The sequence below is a fragment of the Pteropus medius genome, unplaced genomic scaffold (assembly GCF_902729225.1).
Source record: "Pteropus medius unplaced genomic scaffold, Ma_sr-lr_union100, whole genome shotgun sequence".
Lineage (NCBI taxonomy): Eukaryota > Metazoa > Chordata > Mammalia > Chiroptera > Pteropodidae > Pteropus > Pteropus medius.
The window spans coordinates 11,916,140-11,934,653 of NW_024351729.1; the positions used below are offsets into that span (position 1 = coordinate 11,916,140).

Genomic DNA, 18,514 nt, shown 5'->3' on the forward strand with positions numbered 1-18,514 from the left:
CTTGTATAAACTAACTATGTTTGCACACTGTCCAGAAGCTTATGCTCTGCCTGGCATAGTACTTGGAATATAATAGTAGTACAAAATAGATCTTTTGGAGTGTAATTAAAAGATTCCTATGTTATTGGAAAAAAAAATAAAGTGCTCAAAACATATATCAGTAGTATGAATTGCATGTTAAATTTCATAACACTGTGACTTTAGTCTTAATATCAACGTACCCAAACGCCGACATTTAAATGCAATCTCCTTTCTGAGGAGTCATTTTGGAAGGTAATAAATTTACTCTAACGATGTTGCTCCAAACATGTCAGCTTCTCTCCAGCTGCTTTCAGCACCCATTTCTGGACCTCGCAGAAGAATCTGTCTTCTTGTTTTACGTCCTCTCTTTGTCTTGCCCTCAGACTATATTCCCCAGCTGGATCTCCCACTTGACTCACCCTGCTTGGTTCTAAATGACTTTTGGCTATCTCCAAAAGGTCATAGCTATCCTCCACGGATGAAGATTCACAACCACTGGGAATCCAGTGACACCTCAATTAACAAACCCCCTGGGAGCAAAGCTCTTCTATAATAAAGTGCCTATATTAAAAATGAGATTAACTCCTTACAAATCATACAAAACGGAGCAGCTTGCCTGTGCTAACTGGACAAAAATGCCTTCTCAAAGAGCTTCGGTTTGCCCCTATCCCAGTCACAACAAAAAGATTGATTACACTCCAAATGGCAGGGCCAGGGTGGGGTCATTTCGCCCACTCTCCTCCATGTTGGGGTGCCTTACCTCGCCCCTGCCCCAGTGGAAATCTCTCCCTGCCTTTGCACCTCATTTCCAACTTGAGGTCTTTGAAACCCTCCCCAGGCTAACAACCATTTACACTGGCTGGTTTATCACTAGATAATATTTTACTGGAAATTCATTTATTCAAACATATTTATTTAGAGTACATTTTAGTTAATGTGTGTATTTTAACCAGCAACTTGAACGATAGTTGGTATTAAAATCTTTTTCCCTGACCCAGAAGAGCCAAGAATCATCAAGCATATGTGAATATATTTTAGGAAATGAGAATGCATCTGACATTACTGTCTGCTCCTGAGTGATCATCCTGATTTGGGAGGGAGTGCCGAGAGGGTCAAAAGTGTTATCGTTTATATTTAAATGGTTCCCTTCTCTTAGAGAGAAGGAGGACGGAGGGCCAAGCTTTTGCTTCTGGAAGCTTATTTCTCAGAGCAACTGGGAGTAGAGCAGCCTATGAGAGACTTTATAACTATCTTCTCCGAGGACCTCCCAAGTGTCTGAGAAAGTCAATGCTCCAACACGGCAGGGGGCAAAATGAAAAAGGCATATGGGTTTTGGTGAAGGTGCCTTCCTGTTAGTAAAGAGGACAAAGCAATGGTGAGTTTATCTTCAAAGGCAGTAAAAGTTGCCTTTTGGCATCACTAATTACATCACTGTAATTAGGGCAATTTATGTGATTTCCTAATTTGCTGACATTGTTAAAGCCAATCATACAGCTAACCTTAATATCATCAGCACAATATATTTATATTCTTTTTGATATATTTTTTTCAAATTTTGAGCAATCACCTGGAAGATTTGGTATGCAGTCTTCTTAATTTTTTTCCTTTAAGAAAGTAAACTTCTAGCTAGTACATTACTGAGAACATCTAGCGTTTAGAGGTTCAGGAAAGTGACATGCGGGGGTAATGGTGGATGCTTAAATATTCATTCTTCTATATTGAGGAAGAAATGGAGGTGTTCATACCCTATTCATGTCTCTCTTTAGGCCATAAAAGTAAGAATAAGCAAAAAGATGATGCATTGTGATGATGAATAATAGTAATGCAGAACAGCAATACCTGTCTTTAGATTGTGATGGCAGTTTCTTAGCCTTTTTGTATGCAGATGAAGACTTGAATTTTTATAGCAAATCTGCCTTTAAGCCTAAATATCTTCCCACATCTTACACCCACTCCCAAACACACATTCTCACTTCGGGGTTGGGAAGGTGACTTTTTTCTTTTCTTGGAAAAATTTTACATGTTATAATTTGTAAATTTAAGGCATACAGTGTGTTACTTTGAAACATTTATATATTGTAATATGAGTGCCATCGAAGCAATATTGATTACATTATATCATTATAGTACAGTATTATTGAATATATTCATGATACTGTGCATTAGATCTCTATGGCTTACTAACTCTACAAGTTTGTACCCTTAAGCATAATCAACCTTATCCCTCCACCACCATCCCCTGGTAATGTCAGAGATGGTACAAAATTGGTTTTGTCCTCCTCAAAACGTTCTCCCAAACATTTTGGTTGAACACATTTATATAATTGTTAATAACAAGCATTTATTGAGTGCCAAAAATAGTCTGGTGAAATTGTGAAAAACATAGACTAAGTGGTTATAAGTGGTTATTGCTTAAAGAGTGTATCTTCTGAAAACTTAAAATAGAAATGAGGAAATATATGAAAGAATAGAATGAATGACATCATCTTTCTTTATCTAAAGTCAAGAAAGAAATGACCATGCTCAAATACATCAGTATGTAGAACAGGTTTTCACAAAATCTTAATTTTAATTCAATCTCATACCACTTGCTAATTTAAGTCTCTTCAGAACCTCTATGAGATATAGTCTGTACTGACTTCTCCAAAGGTCTCTTGACTTGATGTATTGAAATAATTCAAGAGGACTGAGAAAAATATCTTAAACCTTCTGGTCATTGGTTCAGAACTACTTTTTCAGAGGGTCTCTTCTATAGAATTTCTAATTTTTGCCTCCATGGAATTGGCAATCAACTGCAAACTATTTCCTTTGTGGCTTTTACTATATGCTTAGTAAATAGAAGAACACCCTGAAGATGTTTCTAGAAAAGTCCAGCATGCATGAAAATTATCAAGGTAACAGGATCTACTGTTTTGACTCTTTAATTGATATCCCCCCTCAAAAAAAAAAAGAGAGAGAGAAAAAACAGTGACTGCAGACCATGTGGCTATGTTGACCTTCTAATTCTAGAACTATAAGATACTGTGGGAGGAAATGTCTAATATGATAGCTACGATAAAAAAAAAAGACATTTTGTAAATTATTAACCAATTTGAATTCTTAATAGATCTTTAAGAAAGGTGGAAAGGATTAAAAGGGTATATTCTGTGTAGATTAGGGCCCATAACAGTGTTTTCTATGGAAATATTATTAAAGTTTTAAACATGGATTTTAGATATGTTAATATTTGTATTGACAAGAGAATGAGTGAATTAGAACTATAGTAATACTGGAAGCAGGGAGGCTAAAAAGGCTTCATGATGAGACATAAAAATATTTTGGAGAAACTGGACAAAAAGTCAAGAGAATTTGTTCAAGGCTTCAAGGAGAAAGTGTAAAAGCCAGAAAAATAAAAAGAAGCAAAAGGATTATGTAGAGGAACTGACTAAGGAGCTATGGACACAGCAAAAGAAAAGCTAATTGAAGGAAAGGAAAATTTCAATTGGAGAATAGAACAATAACATTAAATTAGTGCCGCTGTATATGGTTTGTACACTTTGAGATCATTTCCCATCAAAGTAAGGTGGTTTTTCTTGTTTGTTTATTGCCTTTTACTAGATAGTGTCCAGAACAGGTGTTTTGTGTCCAACCCATGGAGTCTGAGAAGGCGTAAAAGATGGGTCCCAGGTTTGTAGTCTCTGGGAAATGATGTTAGAAATTTACTACAGGTAGATCACCAGGAAATATTCACAGTGAACATTATTCTGAGCCTCTAAAAACTCTCAAGTCCCATAAGGGACTAGATCTGCCACTGATTTGCCTTGTGACCTTGACCAACTTGTGGGTAAAACAAGATGTGGTTTTCAAACTCTGCTAACAGAGTCCTACTGTTGGTTTCTGGTTCTAGCTCTGCCACTGATTTGCCTTGTCACCTTGACCAACTTGTGGGTAAAACAAGATGTGGTTTTCAAACTCTGCCAACAGAGTCCTACGATACTGCTTAAGTGCCTCTGGGTGGCTGATGGGTGAGAAGTAGGAGTGAGGCTCAGTTCTTGACCCTTCTCATGCATATACTTTAATCCCTTTTAACCCATTTTATATATTGTGGGTCCAGATATGATTTCCTTTTATTTTTTTCCTGCTTTAAAAAGATTCGAAAACCAGTGTTAAGCATAGTCTCTAAACTCTTTTTCTGCTATAATTTTTTTTCTGTTATATAGAATTCTTTTCCATAAAACATGTTTTTTAAATATATATATCACTTGTGCCAAAACAAATACTGAGATATGGTGAAGGTCAGGAATTCATTGCTACAAAAAAATGCTAAGTACTAACAACCACAAAACTTGGTACAATGGTAAGTGTTTCCAGCTCCTGTGTCTGTAGGCTGATGATTCAGTCTAGGGGTGGGTAAGATAGAGCTGGTGTTCAGATATCAGCAGGCAGTCAGCTGGGGACTTAACCACATGAACTAAGCTGTAGGTATGCTTGTTGTTGGCCTGGCACCTTGACCCTTCTCTGTGTGTCTCTCACATTCCTGCAGCAGGCTAGCCTAGCAGGCTAGGTCACATTCTCATGGTGATGGCAAGGGGTAAAGAGAAGGAGCAGAAAAGCACAAGAGCTTTTTCAGGTTTCTGCTTGAGTCAGGTTTGCTATTGTCCCATTAGAATAGCTATAATCAACAGGACAAGTAATAACAAATGTAATTGTATACAAATGTTATTACTTGTCCTGTTGATTATAGCTATTCCAACAGGTGTGAGATGGTATCTCATTGTGGTTTTGATTTGCATTTCCCTAATAGCTAGTGACGATGAGCCTCTTTTCATATAACAGCAAACTTTTTGACTGAAGTCATAGACCTTGTATTAGATTAGCACTGGGCTGTGGAAGCATTGGTTCTCTGGGAATCCTGTCCTACATTTGGAAATGAAAACCCAGAATCCCCCACTTTTTTTTTTTTAGTAATTCCTAATTCCTTCAGGCTGGACGTGAATGTGGACCCAGACTGAGCAGTGGTTCAGTGGTGACAAAGGAAGACCTTTTACAATATTAAAATCTAAAAAAACAAAACCAAACTATTCACCTTGATGCTCATTTTGCCAATAACTTCAACGTAAATAATTAGGTAAATTTGGGCTCACTGTAAGAGAAGTGTGTCAAGAGCAATACTGCAAAGGCTGAAGAGAACTCATGCACTGCTCAAGTACTATTTTAGGTAGTGCATAAATAGAAGTTATTTCTCTAGATGGGTGTATGTCAAGCTTTCTCCCCAAGAGATGCCATTTGGGGTGTCACATCCAATTTCAGGAATGTCAGCTAACAGCCTTTAAAATGTTTTTGGGATAACTCCTCTTAATAAAAAAAAAAAGCATGTCCTGGGCATTGGCAAGTGTGACCCTGTCATGGACACACACCAAGGCAGCCATTCAACAACGGCATCCATTTCTGCTCCTCTTTAGAATTCTGAGTGACAACTGTGGTGGAAAGAGAACAAAAACATGAAACTGATTTCCAATACATTTTTCCCTTGTCTTTGGGCGAAAAATTACACCATTATGTCATTTTCGTGATGTGCTCATCAACGGGAGTGAAAACCTCATTTGTCATCTTTTGGTCTGATAGAAAATCAGAGTTTAGGGAATTCAGCTGGGCTGTCAGCATTCTTTGCTGTCAAGTAGAACAGCTGAAAGAAGGCAGCAAGAACACAGGGCCAGTGAGTGCTGCTGGGCCCTGATGCCGATGCTGGCTGTAGACATCCATGGAAAGATCTGTTCCTTGGTGGCATTCCAATCCAATTTGCTGGAGCTGTTTATCAAGTTCCCATGCAGACAGGATGTAAATATGCCACTTAAATCTGCAAATACGATAATGAAAACTGATATTCGTAATTGTATCTGTGTGGTCCCACTGACTCAAACCTAAATGGATTTCCAACCTAATATTGCTAAATGAATCCTTGAAAAATGTGAGGTCCATTAGGGGAAAGAGTGGCATCGCTTCTCACATCCTGACATGAGAGGGACATCTCCGTCATTTTGCATGATTGAAATAAATATTTTTATCTGCTTCTTGAAATTGCCTTGCCTCAGTTTTAACCCCATCTTTTGTGCTGGGGAAGTATGTGAAATACAGTGTTGCTTCCATCTGCTCTAAGGTGGGGAATAGCTATTGTGCCCTGTCAAGAAGAGGGTTCTATATGGCAGAAAAAGATGTATAGACCTCCCCTCAGGTGTCCTCCATAGAGTTCTATCTTATTGTAAAAGTTTCAAAGCCTATTTCTGTCACTTACCATCGATGTGTCTAGCAAGTGACAGGAATCATTGTAAATCCCCACCACCTTCTGGCCCCAGCTGGGTGCAAAGGCACAATCCCAGAAACATAATTCCTGCATTAAAACTTATTAAAATCGCAGTTCAATCTTCACTGTGCACTCTCTTCAGTAGGTAGAGGGGAGAATATATTCATAATGACCATCAAGACCTGTTGACCATCTATCTTTCTTCCTTTCCCTTTCAATATTTCCATCACGCGGTTTTTTTTTTTTCTTCTTCACAGCAAATTCCTCAGAACTCTTCCTTGTCTGAGCCCACACAGATTCTCTAGTCTTCTCTCTTCTTTCCTCTCTGAATCGGTTCTTTATTTTGTAGAGTCAAGTCACTCCCCATTTCCTAGGTTCTGTCTCAGGCTGTCTCACTCACTCCCCATTTCCTAGGTTCTGTGATGCAGAAGACCTTCCACTGACTGAAGAAGGAAGTGCCCCTTTCGTTTTGGGGTTAAAAGGGGAGGGGAAATAAGAGAATCACAAAAATATGTAACTTAGTTTCTTCTTCTGAAATCGCCATTACACTTCTGAGACTCAGCTTCCTCATCTGTCAAGTGGGTACAATGCTAATATGCCCCACATTTCAGGGTTATTGCCAGGAGTCAGCAAAAATAGAGCATAAAAAGTCCCCCTCACAGTATGGAGCACGTGCACAATAAAGATGATCTCTCTCCCCTGTTCCCAGAGATATATCAAAAATGTTCATCTTTCATTATGATAACTTTTCTTTCTGCAAATGATTTTTTCATAGTCGCTCTTGCTTAGGATTATTTTCTGATGCAGTAACTGTCATAAAAGCATGTTATAGTCTATACTATTTCATACTTTTGCCATTTTAAGGGAAGGAACAGTGTTTTGCTCATTTTGATATTTCCCATAGTACTCATCAAAATGTTTTAAATGTATTTACTGCTCAATAAATGTTGGACCAAAGTTCACCACTGGATTGGATCTCAATCCATTTCTTAGACATATATGTCACATCTGTCCAGACTTAGAGTCACTTTAGAAACCCCAGGAAGTGAGTAGGTATAGATAATGAGAAAAAATGCTTGAAGTGACAACAGTGCTCATTGGTTGAAACTTAGCTCTACTCCTTTGAGAGAGATTTCACTCCGTTTATTTTTCCTGCAACTAATGCATTTATTGTCTCCAGGCATGCAATTCTGAAAATTGGCAAAGACCTCTGTTTTAATTTATAAAATGTAAATGATTCAGACAAAAGGAAAATTTTAATTCTCTTAAGTAAAAGTTTTTGTCTGGCATAGTTATACATTTCTTTTTGATAAAGTTAAACTTTGACATTACTTTTACTCACACAACTCTTTCTCCTCCTGTTAAAACCTCACATTTCCCAAGTAAACAAAGGATTCTGACTCACGAGATTTGTTTGAGAGTAGCATAGACTTTTGGAGTTTTGCAAAATTAGTCGTTTCGGTGCCCAAATCTATATTATGACTGTTTCTCTCATATGAAAAAATGTGCTTTGGCAAACTTTATTAAAATTTCAGTATATTACTATTCTGTACTGTTGTGTGTGTGTGTGTGTGTGTGTGTGTGTCTTCTTTCTCTTCCCTCCCTACTCTGCCTTCTCTCTAACTCCCTCAATAGAAATGAAGTTTTAAATATTCAGAATCTGCCATGTACTTTTCACCTCCTATATTTTCAAGCATTTACCATCTATCTATATCTATATATAAATATATTTAAAATATATGGTTGCATACATAATTGCATCTTTAATTTGCAATTTATAGTAAATTCTCAGAACACACAATATTGCCACATCTTTGGATTCAGATGTAGCCATCGCAGGAAAAATTCTATTTCCCTGGGGTCATTTTTGCTTCTTTTGTTAGAGAGAAAGTACAAGTTTGCTGGCAGACAGAAGGAGGCATTGAGAGAGAAATGAGAGGCAACCATTCCGCTCTCCACCTCAGTCTGTGCCCTGAAGATGAGGTTGAAATAGACAACCCCTGAAAAGTCTCTAAAGCTGACAATTCTAGAAACACAAATAAAAATTTATTTTATCATGGACCTCTCTTTCCTACTTCTCTTCACTCGTCCTCACCAAAATAAAAAGTCATATTAACTGTCCTGATTTCCTTGATAATGCCTTTATTTAAAATAAATGATTCATGTAAAGCAAACAGTATTTTATGTCATTTTATATGTAAATTTCTGACTATATTAGTGATATATGATTAAGATAAAAACGAGAGAATATAGAAAAATTACTTTAATCACAATATCTAGAATCAGTCATTAACTTTGACATGTATCCTTATATGTTGTGTACATGTGTGTACACACGTGCATATATTTGCATTAACTTTAATTTGCTTAAATGATCACTTTAATATAAACAAATGAGAAAACTGCTTGAGATTACATTGCCCTTTATCCCCTACTATTCCTCAGTGTGCTTAAGAGAAACATTTTTATAAACTGGATGCAAAGTGAGCTTTGAAGGCATATTTTCAGAGAACTGATAATTTTGAAGCTTCTCAGAGCCAGATTTTTCGAATGGTAAGAACCAAAAAACAAACAAACAAAAAAGCACAGAAGGCAGTAAAGGGTAGGAAAAATGGTTGAATAGTCAGCTGTGTTGCTGAAGCAGGTGAACGAGGGAAAGCATTAGCCTATCACATCTAAGCCTATTCAAAGGGAAGTGGGCTCCACTTGATGGGCACGATGCCAGAACTCAATAATAAAGGAGCTATGTAGGACTGCAATATGGTACTCTAGAAATACATTTTCCAATTAGTCATAAGTGTTTATTCATCAAGGCACACCACAATGCTTTTGGTAACTGAGTTGTACAAGCAGCTGTAATTGGCAATTGAGAAGCATCAATGCAAATGTTTTGATGTCTAATCCTGAAATTGTTCACGCTCCATATTTCCACTGAATGGTCCCTCTGTCCTGGAGTAGTGTCGGCTGTGACTACAGGTTTAGGCCCTTTATAATCATAAAGCATTAAATTAGATCCATCTTGCAGATTTAGTTCTTTTTTTTTTAATTGGTTTGAGAAAGAGTTGAAACAGATTGAAAAATATTCTTTCAGCAAGATTGGTGAATATTTTGTTTCAACATAAAGAGAAGCTTGGTAGGATGGTCAACTTAAAAATATTTTTCCAGATCTTCAGAGGAAAACAGTCAGTAACAGAAGTCTTTATTCTCGACAAGTGCCAACAAGAAGCTCAGCTGGTCATGCCACACATGGCTTCAGACTAGCCTGGATGGCAGGAGAGCGTGTGTGACAGTTCTTGATAGCTCTGTTTTGGTTAACATATCACATTAACCTCTGGCCATTAATCTAGAACAATTTTTTAAAGCTAGATAAGAAGCTCCAGTGTAAAAAAAAAAGAAAGAAAGAAAGAAGGAATCCCACAGGATGTTTCCTGACCTTTACAAACCATCAGGGCTGGCAGTTTCTTGAATATATAAAAAAAAATTTTTTTGCACTCCGTAGTAGCACAGAGCTGCAAATGATCACGTAAAAGGGTCTCCTCCCCCTACTCCCCAAAGTTTTCAGTGTGAGAGCCTTGTGACAATTAAATCAATTTCTACTCGAGTCCCCTGAGGTGGAACTTCTCCCCACTTCCTCAAGGAGACTTCTTAGACTAATAAGGAGTCAGCAACTTACTGGGAGGATGCTGCAAAGTAGAAAGATGGAATATCAGGTCAAAGAAAAACTGTAGCAGAATTACCACTTTTCGCAGACTGAAAACCAAGCTTATAAAAGAAAGAGTCTTATTTATCGTGGGAAGAAGAGTGTAGCCAAAATTAAGCTTTGAAAACAGCTATATCTGATAATGCTATTTGACTGTTGTAAAAAGAACTGTCATTAAAGAGAAATTTACTTTATTCTCCCTTCAAGTTTAAAATGTAGTTTTCATTTGCAGAGGTAAAAAGGAACCCTCTGACTTTGATGCCTAAAGCTCATGGTATATGGAGCGTTATAGATACAATAACATTCATTTTACAATAATGGAAACAAAAGAAAATTAAATTACCACCTGATTGCCTTTGCCTGTATTTAATCCCAGTAATTAAAATGCGAATTTACTTTGAGACCATAGACCACTGTCCTCCCCTTTCACTCCACATCGCTCAAGCACAGCCCAACCGAGCACCCCAGTTCCATCTTCTTCATCAATGGTCTGCTTAATCTGGCAGGTAAGGCCATCCGATCCCATCTCCCTAGCACTATTGAGCACATTTTAAGAGCTCAGTATACACAGCCAGGAAGATCTCTGTGGAACTAAATAGCCAAAAGATTAGAGGACGTGACATACATTCCTCCTGGGCCACTTGGCCTTGGAGCTGATCGAGAAGCACCAGAGTCACCTGCCCAGGTCTCCAGGTTACCTTTCCATGAAGCACCTGTGCTGGACAGGCGGAGAGCATGCAGGCATGGGAGGCAGTCTGTGTGTATCTATGGTAATAGAGAATCCACTGGGCAAATTTGGGCTGTGGCCAGAATGAGTTTTAGAAAGCTGAGGTCCTACCTAACAGCCAGGAATTGTCCTCAGAGGCTGTTAATCCAAGGACTCCTGGAGGAGTCCTGATGTCTTTTAAGCCAACATATTCTGGCCCAGTTACTGGGTTAGCACTACTCTGTATCATTAGCTCCATTGGGTTAGAGTCTCATCAACTCAGGCTGGTCACTTGCACAGTGTTTGTTGTTATGGTCATGTTCTTTGCACTGGGATACAAACTGCCTGGAGACGTCCAGCAGAGCTGGAGAGGGACCGTGTGTCCTTATAGGGCTCCACATTCAGAAAGGTCCCACGCTTCGTTTAATGATCTGCTATTGCCATCTTGAAATTTTTAATGCATTTTCATTTTATAAAAGGGGCTTGTAAATTACGTAGCCAGTCCTGACAAGCTAGCCTGCATCTCAGGCTGCCACTGCATCTGTGCCATTTAGAGTTTGGGTATACCCTCCTCAGGAAAGGGGAACTGTTGAATTTAAATAAAGCCAGAAGCTCTCATTGAAATATAAGGAGTAGGCATTAAAAGCTAGCATAAGGTTTTCTTGAGATGTATCTAGTCTCTTCATATAGAACAGAAAAAACAAAAGTTGCTCATTATGATAATTGGGATTCATTGATTTAAAGGTCTTGCTAATTATTTGGGTAGATGTTGTTCTCTTCCCCTCTATATGGATTTAGACTTCACCTTCCAAAAAAAAAAAAAAAATCAAGATTAGTCCTTGGGAGGTGAGCTTGCTTTAATAGGTCAACTAATAAGTGGCCAGAAGTTCTATAGCTCCTGGGAATATTAGAAGGGAATCGAGGCTCTATATGGAGCCCGACCCCTGGACCAGGAAGGAGACTGTCCCCACAAGGCACAAGACTGGACCCCAGGGAACAGGCCTCCAGAACCTGCTGTCTAGTACTCTCCTCAGAGAGAGGAAGCCTAAAGGTCAGGGAAGGAGGAGGGCGGGACCTACGCCTACCCCAGGTGCTCTGCACAGACTTCTCCCATCTCTGTCTTTGCAATTCTCACTCTCTGTGTTGATCTTTGCTTCTCCCATCACAAGAGGGCTTCATTGGCACAAGAGTCCTGCCTTTCATTTCTGTATCCCCAGCACCCAGCAGCCGTGCTTGCCTCACAATGCTTGTTGGGTTAATAGTTAAAACAGGTTTTCCTTCAAGACTTTTAATGATCTCGCCGTATTCCTCATAGGGGTGGGGGAAGCTAACACTACCTGAAAAAGATGAACAAAGAAATGGGAGGAATCAGGACAATCAAACACAGCCTACTTTCTTGTTTTGTCCGCTTACCTCTAACTCATCAAAGCAAAGATGGGTAGGGAATTATTAAGGAATTTGAAAAGCTCTAAACTTGCCTGACATAGAAGGAATGCTAGAGACAATACGTGCTTAAGTCTTTAATAAAACTGAAGGTCTGCAGCTAGCACCATGGCAATGCAGCTTAAGTCAGAACCCCTGGATCTTGCTTCTGCCCCTACCCCTACCAGCCATCTGAGTTGGTACATCTTCATGCAACCTTTTTCTATTTTTTGGTTTTAACCTGTACAATAGAGATCATAATACTCACTTTGCATCCTTCCCAGGTCTATTGGGAGAGTCATATGAGATCATTGTAGGCAAAAGCACTTCACCATCTGAAAAGCATAAGACATAGGTGAAGTTCCAGTATCAGCATGTACACCTTGAGCTCTGAGGCCAGAAGAGGCCCCAGCCAGGAGACACACTGTCCTTGGAAGAAGAGCCTGTGCACCAAGGAGGAGGCAGGTGTGCTGATTTCTTTCCAGGAGTTAATTGTGTGTGTTCTGGAGGCCCCTGACATTTTCCAGCCCCACTCTGGGGCAGTGGATTACGAGAGAACGTGTTCCTGCCCGAGCAGATTTCCTCCTGCTCCCCAGAGCCTTCCTCTCGGTTTTCCCCTCAATGTGATTACTCACTAATCCCCTTTCTTTCTCACATGTACTGATGACCAGACCCTCGTGTTTGACTCCAGAATGACTCCGGTGGATGTGGGCTTCTACCAGGAGGAACTCTAACGGTTTCCAAATACATCTTCTTGCAACCATCAAAACTTCTTAGGTCAGAACATTTTCATATTGCAGGTGTGTGTGTGTGTGTGTGTGTGTGTCCACTTACTGGTTGAATTTAGTGAAAACTCATGGGCTAAAAACTCATTTGGGTTTGTTTGGATGAGTAAGAAATGAAGGGAATTCAGAGTGTACAAGATTATAAATATTACAGAAGTTATTCAAAACCTCATTTACTTTAGTCTGACTGCCTCTTTACATATTTAAATTCCATTTGCACCAACCGACCCTGATACTCTTAAAGAAAATAACAACAAACAAGCTACTGCTAAGGGAAATGTAAATTGGTTTGTTCGCTCCCTTATACTCCTGGGCAGTGAAAACACAGACGATTGTTATTCCAAGGGTCTCATTGAACATACAAAATCTTTGTCTTTCTTGGGAGTGGCTTTAAAAGTTTACCACTTTCTAAAGGGTTCTTTGTGTCCAGAAACCAATTTTATGCTCCTTTTCTCCAACTCCAAAGTCCTTACAAACTTGTTAGTTTCTCACACAAACACATTTGCACTCATTTAGAAAAAGGGGGAAACAGTTTGCTTTGGGAAAATCTGTTTATTGTTTTTCTCTGACATTTACAAAGTCCTCACACTGTGCTGGGAGTTGCATGCAGCTTCTAGAAGCTGACTGTCTGTGGAGGCGTTTGTGTTCAAGGGGACAAGGGCTAAGGATTCTGAGATGCCAGCACCCTGGCCCTGGGCTGGATCCGGTGCACATACAACAGTGATCACCACAGTAGGAATTCGTGCGAGGGACGTGAATTCTATGCTCATCCCACCCAATTCCCAAGCCCCAAGACCCTTTCTTCTCACATAAGTTTTTCCGAAGTTGTTTCATTGCAGAAGAAATGTCTCTTACCATGTGAATTCCTATTCGACTTGTATTCACGTTTTACTCTAATTGTGTTCAAGCCAAGATGATGTGCTTTGGTTACATCTTCTAATACTGCCATCACAGAAAGATAGTACAAAGTCCACTGTCCTCATCGTAAGCGGGGGCCCTAAATGAGCAGCTTCTGGGCAATGCTGCTGTCTCTGCCTTCCCTTGGGATGAGAGGATATCACGTCTAAAATCCAAAACCTAAATTAACAGAAAATTCAATATTTTCATACACATCGATTACCCAGTTTTAAAAAAGGATTCTTTTAAATGTGGAATCACTTGGTGAACATATAAAATGGGATTTGATTTACAAAAATTTCACTTAGGAATGTGTAAAGGAAGGCACACTCATACTGCATTATTTCAATTTGTATACAAGTCTCATACTAAATAGTTTCTGAGCATTTGTCAAGCATCAACAATAGTTGATTGTCAAGAGCTAGATTTGCCCTTTTTAAACTCTGTTTTCTCAACAACTGAAAAGGGATCTTCCTCTGTCTCATAGTTGGAGACTCTATTTAATCCTAAACAAGCATTTCTTTTGCCCGAATGGTTTATCAAACCAAGATCAAAGATGAGGGTATTTGAGATTCCTGTCTGTTTCATAATAAGCCGTATTTGTTCTCAATCTAACACTGCTCAATGATATGGACTGCAATTGTAATTATAGCCCATATAGGTTGTAATTATTTTATAAAAGGGAATTCAGTGAGGTCAAAACAGAATTTGAAAGCCATTACAGCAAAGCAGGTTGGGCTGTTGGTTATTGCCCTGTTAAGGCTCAAATATGGCTACAGAATAAGAGGCTGGCTTAGGCCTGGGTGAAAGACAAGGGGACATAATTAGCTAGGGCTCATGAAGAATGAATGAGGCTGGTGCTGGAGCATCCATGTGCCACAGCCAAGAAGATGGCCTGATGTTAGTTCCTGGCTATGCCATGATCCTCCCATCTGGATTAAAAAAAAAAAAAAGGTAAGTGTAAAAACCCAACCAAGGTTTGACTCCTAGCAACCTGAAGAAGCATTTGCTTCCTTTCAAAGGAAGGTTGGTATCCATCACAAATAATTCTCCAATGCAGCCACTGAAAGATAAACTTGAAACCACACAATTTGTTAAAGTCAGTGTGCATAACCATGAAAATATCCTAACTGTATTGGTTGTCATGTATTTGGCTTCTTTTTACTTCTCTTAGATCCACAATTCTACCCATCAAATCCTCATGTGACAAGGTCCAAAGGCAAGAAGAAAGGAAGTATGAGACAACAAGGACTCCTTCCCATAATTCTTCACCCCCTGTCTCAGTGGCTAGAATTTCGGGTCATGTGCCTATCCTGCCCCGACCACTGGGAAGGAGAAAGACTTGCAGGATAGACGGAGATCAGCCTTCGTTCACCTTGGGAAGTAGGCCTGGGGCAGAGGCGATCCCATTTGTCTGGAAATCTTCACCGGTGCTGTCTGGATGTAATTAGGGTTCTAAGTTTTACCCACTCCCCACAGGATACAAAAGAACAATCACAAGCTACTAAAAACATTGCCTCCTAAACTAAACTGAAGTAGTACAGCCTGGTAGATAAATGCTAAATTGGAGAGCTGTTGCTCTGGGTTGCTTTGTCCAATTACACACTCCCTGCTATGTGTCCTTGGGCAGTTCTCAATGGATCCAAGCCCCAGTTTGTGCTTCTGTCAGAGGAGAATAGTGTCATTTACCACCTCCTGGTCTCACCACTGGGCTGTATAATGATTAAAAGCAGCCTCATAAGGCCTATGAATTTCTCGGTTGAAAGTATAAAGTGCTGAGTTTTCTGGAGATGACACAAATGTCAAATCGCTGAGTACAGAACCAGCATCAGCTTTGCCTTTCAAAGTGACCCGAGGACAGGCTCCCCTCTTGACGACACTAATGTCTCAGGTTTTTTTTCTGCTGCACTTGGACATTCATTTCTGTCCCACATCCCCACCCCTCCAAAAAAAAGGGCATGAGTAATAATAGTTTACGGATAAGAGCGAGGGTGCGATGAGAGAGTTGAAAGACAAAAGGGGGAAGAAGGGGGCTACAGAGATCCGGTTTTCTTCCACAAATTACAAACCCTGTTCAAGCCCACGATTTTAACACTGATTCTAGACAATTAAATGTTTTCATGGTGCCCAAGACAGGAAACGTTTGGTCTCTTGATGGCAGATTTCCATATGTTTAGGATCTCAAGCCAGTATGCCTTGGTTTCCGAAGCCACCCCTTCTGATGGCATCGTGACCACTGGTGCCACCATGTCCAAACGCAGCAGACGTGCACCCATGAGCTGTCCCATGTATCTCGCACATACCAGTCCTCAGTTTTTTAAGACATTCCTGTTAAAGATACACCCAGCCCAGACATACATTCATTGTTATATTTATTTTTACTTATTTCCCAAAACAAATGGAAGTGGCTTACATTTAAAGATATAGCACGTACGAGTTTAAAAAAAAAATAAGGAGAGCTTAGAAATAATTTTCTAGATTGAGCCATGTAGAAATCTGAGAGGAAAGCATTCCAGTCAGAGAGAATAGCAAGTACAAAGACAGAGAAGTGTGTTTGATATTTCTGAGGAACAAGAAGGCTAGGTTGGCTGGAGTAGAGTAAACGAGAGTAAAAGAAATAGGAGGTAGATGAGGATAGGGCCAGATGGCACAGCAACTTATGGGCGGGGGGGAGGCATCATATATAAAGTACAAGTTTAAAAAACTAAGGCAAGCTTAGAAATAATTTAGAGCGAAAATATATCAGATGGTGATCTTAAAATGAAATACAATGAATTCAAAATTCCACAGCTGAAGACAAAAGGAAATCCTAAAGGATTACTTAATTCTCTGTATCTGACTTGTTTTCATTTTTTTCATATTTATCTATCTATCTACTTACCTAATAATCTATCTTTCTGAAAGATATCTTTTCACCTGGAAGGTTAAACCAATAGCTGACATCAGATTCAAAAGAAATTTAATCATGTATCTTAAATTATTCTTGGAATAAGGAACAGCACTTGTTGATTAATTAGTTGGTCGGTCATGCTGCTTCTTACAAAAGGGACATGTGGAACAACAAAGAAGAAAAACGTTTTTAACTCTAGTTTTGCAGAAGATACAATTATGTTTTCCATATTAACGCTTCTTAAGACAATTTTTTTAAAAAAGGCAGATGGTATATCATTTTATTGTGACTGAACAGAAACATTACCATAGGAGACTAAGCTAAGTGAAAGAACCGACTACAAAATTTATAAATTATTTTAGTTTGCATTTCTATCCCTAATGCTTATTGTCCAACTACAAAATTTCTTAGTTTGCCTTTGAACATTGTGTTCCTCAGTTAGCCAAACCTGGTCCTTCTCCCTTCTTCATTCGTAAACACTTCTATGGTTGATTTTGGTGAGGAGGCTCTTCTTCGGTTATGGGGTTAATTTAACATGGCTTATTGGAAAGAATGTAAGTTCTAGAATCAGATGGGCACAGGTTCAAATCCTGCTCCCGCCAATTAGCAGTAGGAATTTCAGGCAAGTTACTTAGCTTCTCTTAACTTCAATTCTATAACAATTAAGCAAGAATAATACCACTTTCTAAATACTTTGTTGCCTCCTCTTCCTCAACCACCACACCGCGTCCTATTGATCAGGCTCCCTCAAAGAGCCATAAATCTGCCCTCCTGCCGTTCCTTCCAGGCTCTACTTTAAATCGCCTTGCCATTGACTCTCCATCGATGGCACACAGCCTCCCTTCTAATCCCCTTGCTTCTAGTTCACCTCCGTTCTCAAAGCGAACTTCCTAAACACCGAATTGTGTTTCTACTCACTTTACCAACTTCACATGGATCCTCTTAATCTGGCCTATTCTCTCTCGCCTCTCTCACCCATCCCAGCCAGCTCCGGGTCCTGACCCAGACAACGGTCTCCTCTTCAGGAAAACGGTCAGGCTCTGTCAAGTCGGGAAGCGTGTCTCCCATGAGCTCCTGCACTGCCATGAGCCTGTTCTCATCTCTCCCACCGGCCGTGAGCTCTGCCAGGGGAGAGACCGCATTTTTCCATCTTGCTATCTTTAGAGCGAAGCTCAGTGCTTCCTGGAAGGTGCTTAATAAACATAAGATAAACAAAAACGTAAGCTAATGAATGTCTTTCCGGGTTTTGCGAGGATTAAATAAGATACTATAGGAAAGGCCCTGAGCACATCGCATGCACTCAGTAAGTGATGATCCTTATTATTGTTATTGCGAGGACTACCCCACGCTGCCTGGGACTGCACCGCTTCAGAGATGATTGTGTCCTTTCCTATAGAAACCCATGTGCAGATGTCTCAAGTGCTTTTGACATTTTTAACTCCAGAAATATGATGAAAACTACTGTAGTAGTAGTTCTGTTGGGTCTTTATAAAAGTGCGCCCCTGCCTCCACCTCCTTTATTTTCTGGTTCGAGTGCCTCTTGGAACCTTTTACAAATAAGTGGGTTTATTCATTCGAACATGTGCTTTCGCCAGTTGGTTCACTTCTGTGTAACCCCTTGCGTCCCTATTCAACAGAGGCTGGTAATTACCATAGCAACCGCAGCATGTGGTGCCTATGCACTCTCTCAGAAACAAAGCATTTGCTTGGAAAAAAAAAATTATACACACACATTAATTTGTAACGTGAAATTCTATTTCATGGTATTTGTGAAGGAAAATCATGTCTCCAAGTAAGCAGACTTACCTTCCTC

At 39.6% G+C, this 18,514-nt stretch overlaps 1 long non-coding RNA gene across 2 annotated transcripts in view; it reads right to left on the reverse strand.

The window, feature by feature from the left end:
* Positions 1-18,514, reverse strand: part of LOC120587562 (uncharacterized) — a 64,265-nt gene that overhangs the window by 7,556 nt on the left and 38,195 nt on the right. Inside the window, exons 6-8 of one of the 2 annotated variants that reach the window (XR_005649008.1) lie at positions 13,770-13,991; positions 12,398-12,464; positions 11,326-11,512 (exon numbers count right to left, since the gene is read on the reverse strand). This is a non-coding gene — a long non-coding RNA (uncharacterized LOC120587562). Of the gene's footprint in view, positions 1-11,325; positions 11,513-12,397; positions 12,465-13,769; positions 13,992-18,514 lie in introns of those variants that run through there. The other variant, XR_005649009.1, reaches the window with a different exon arrangement.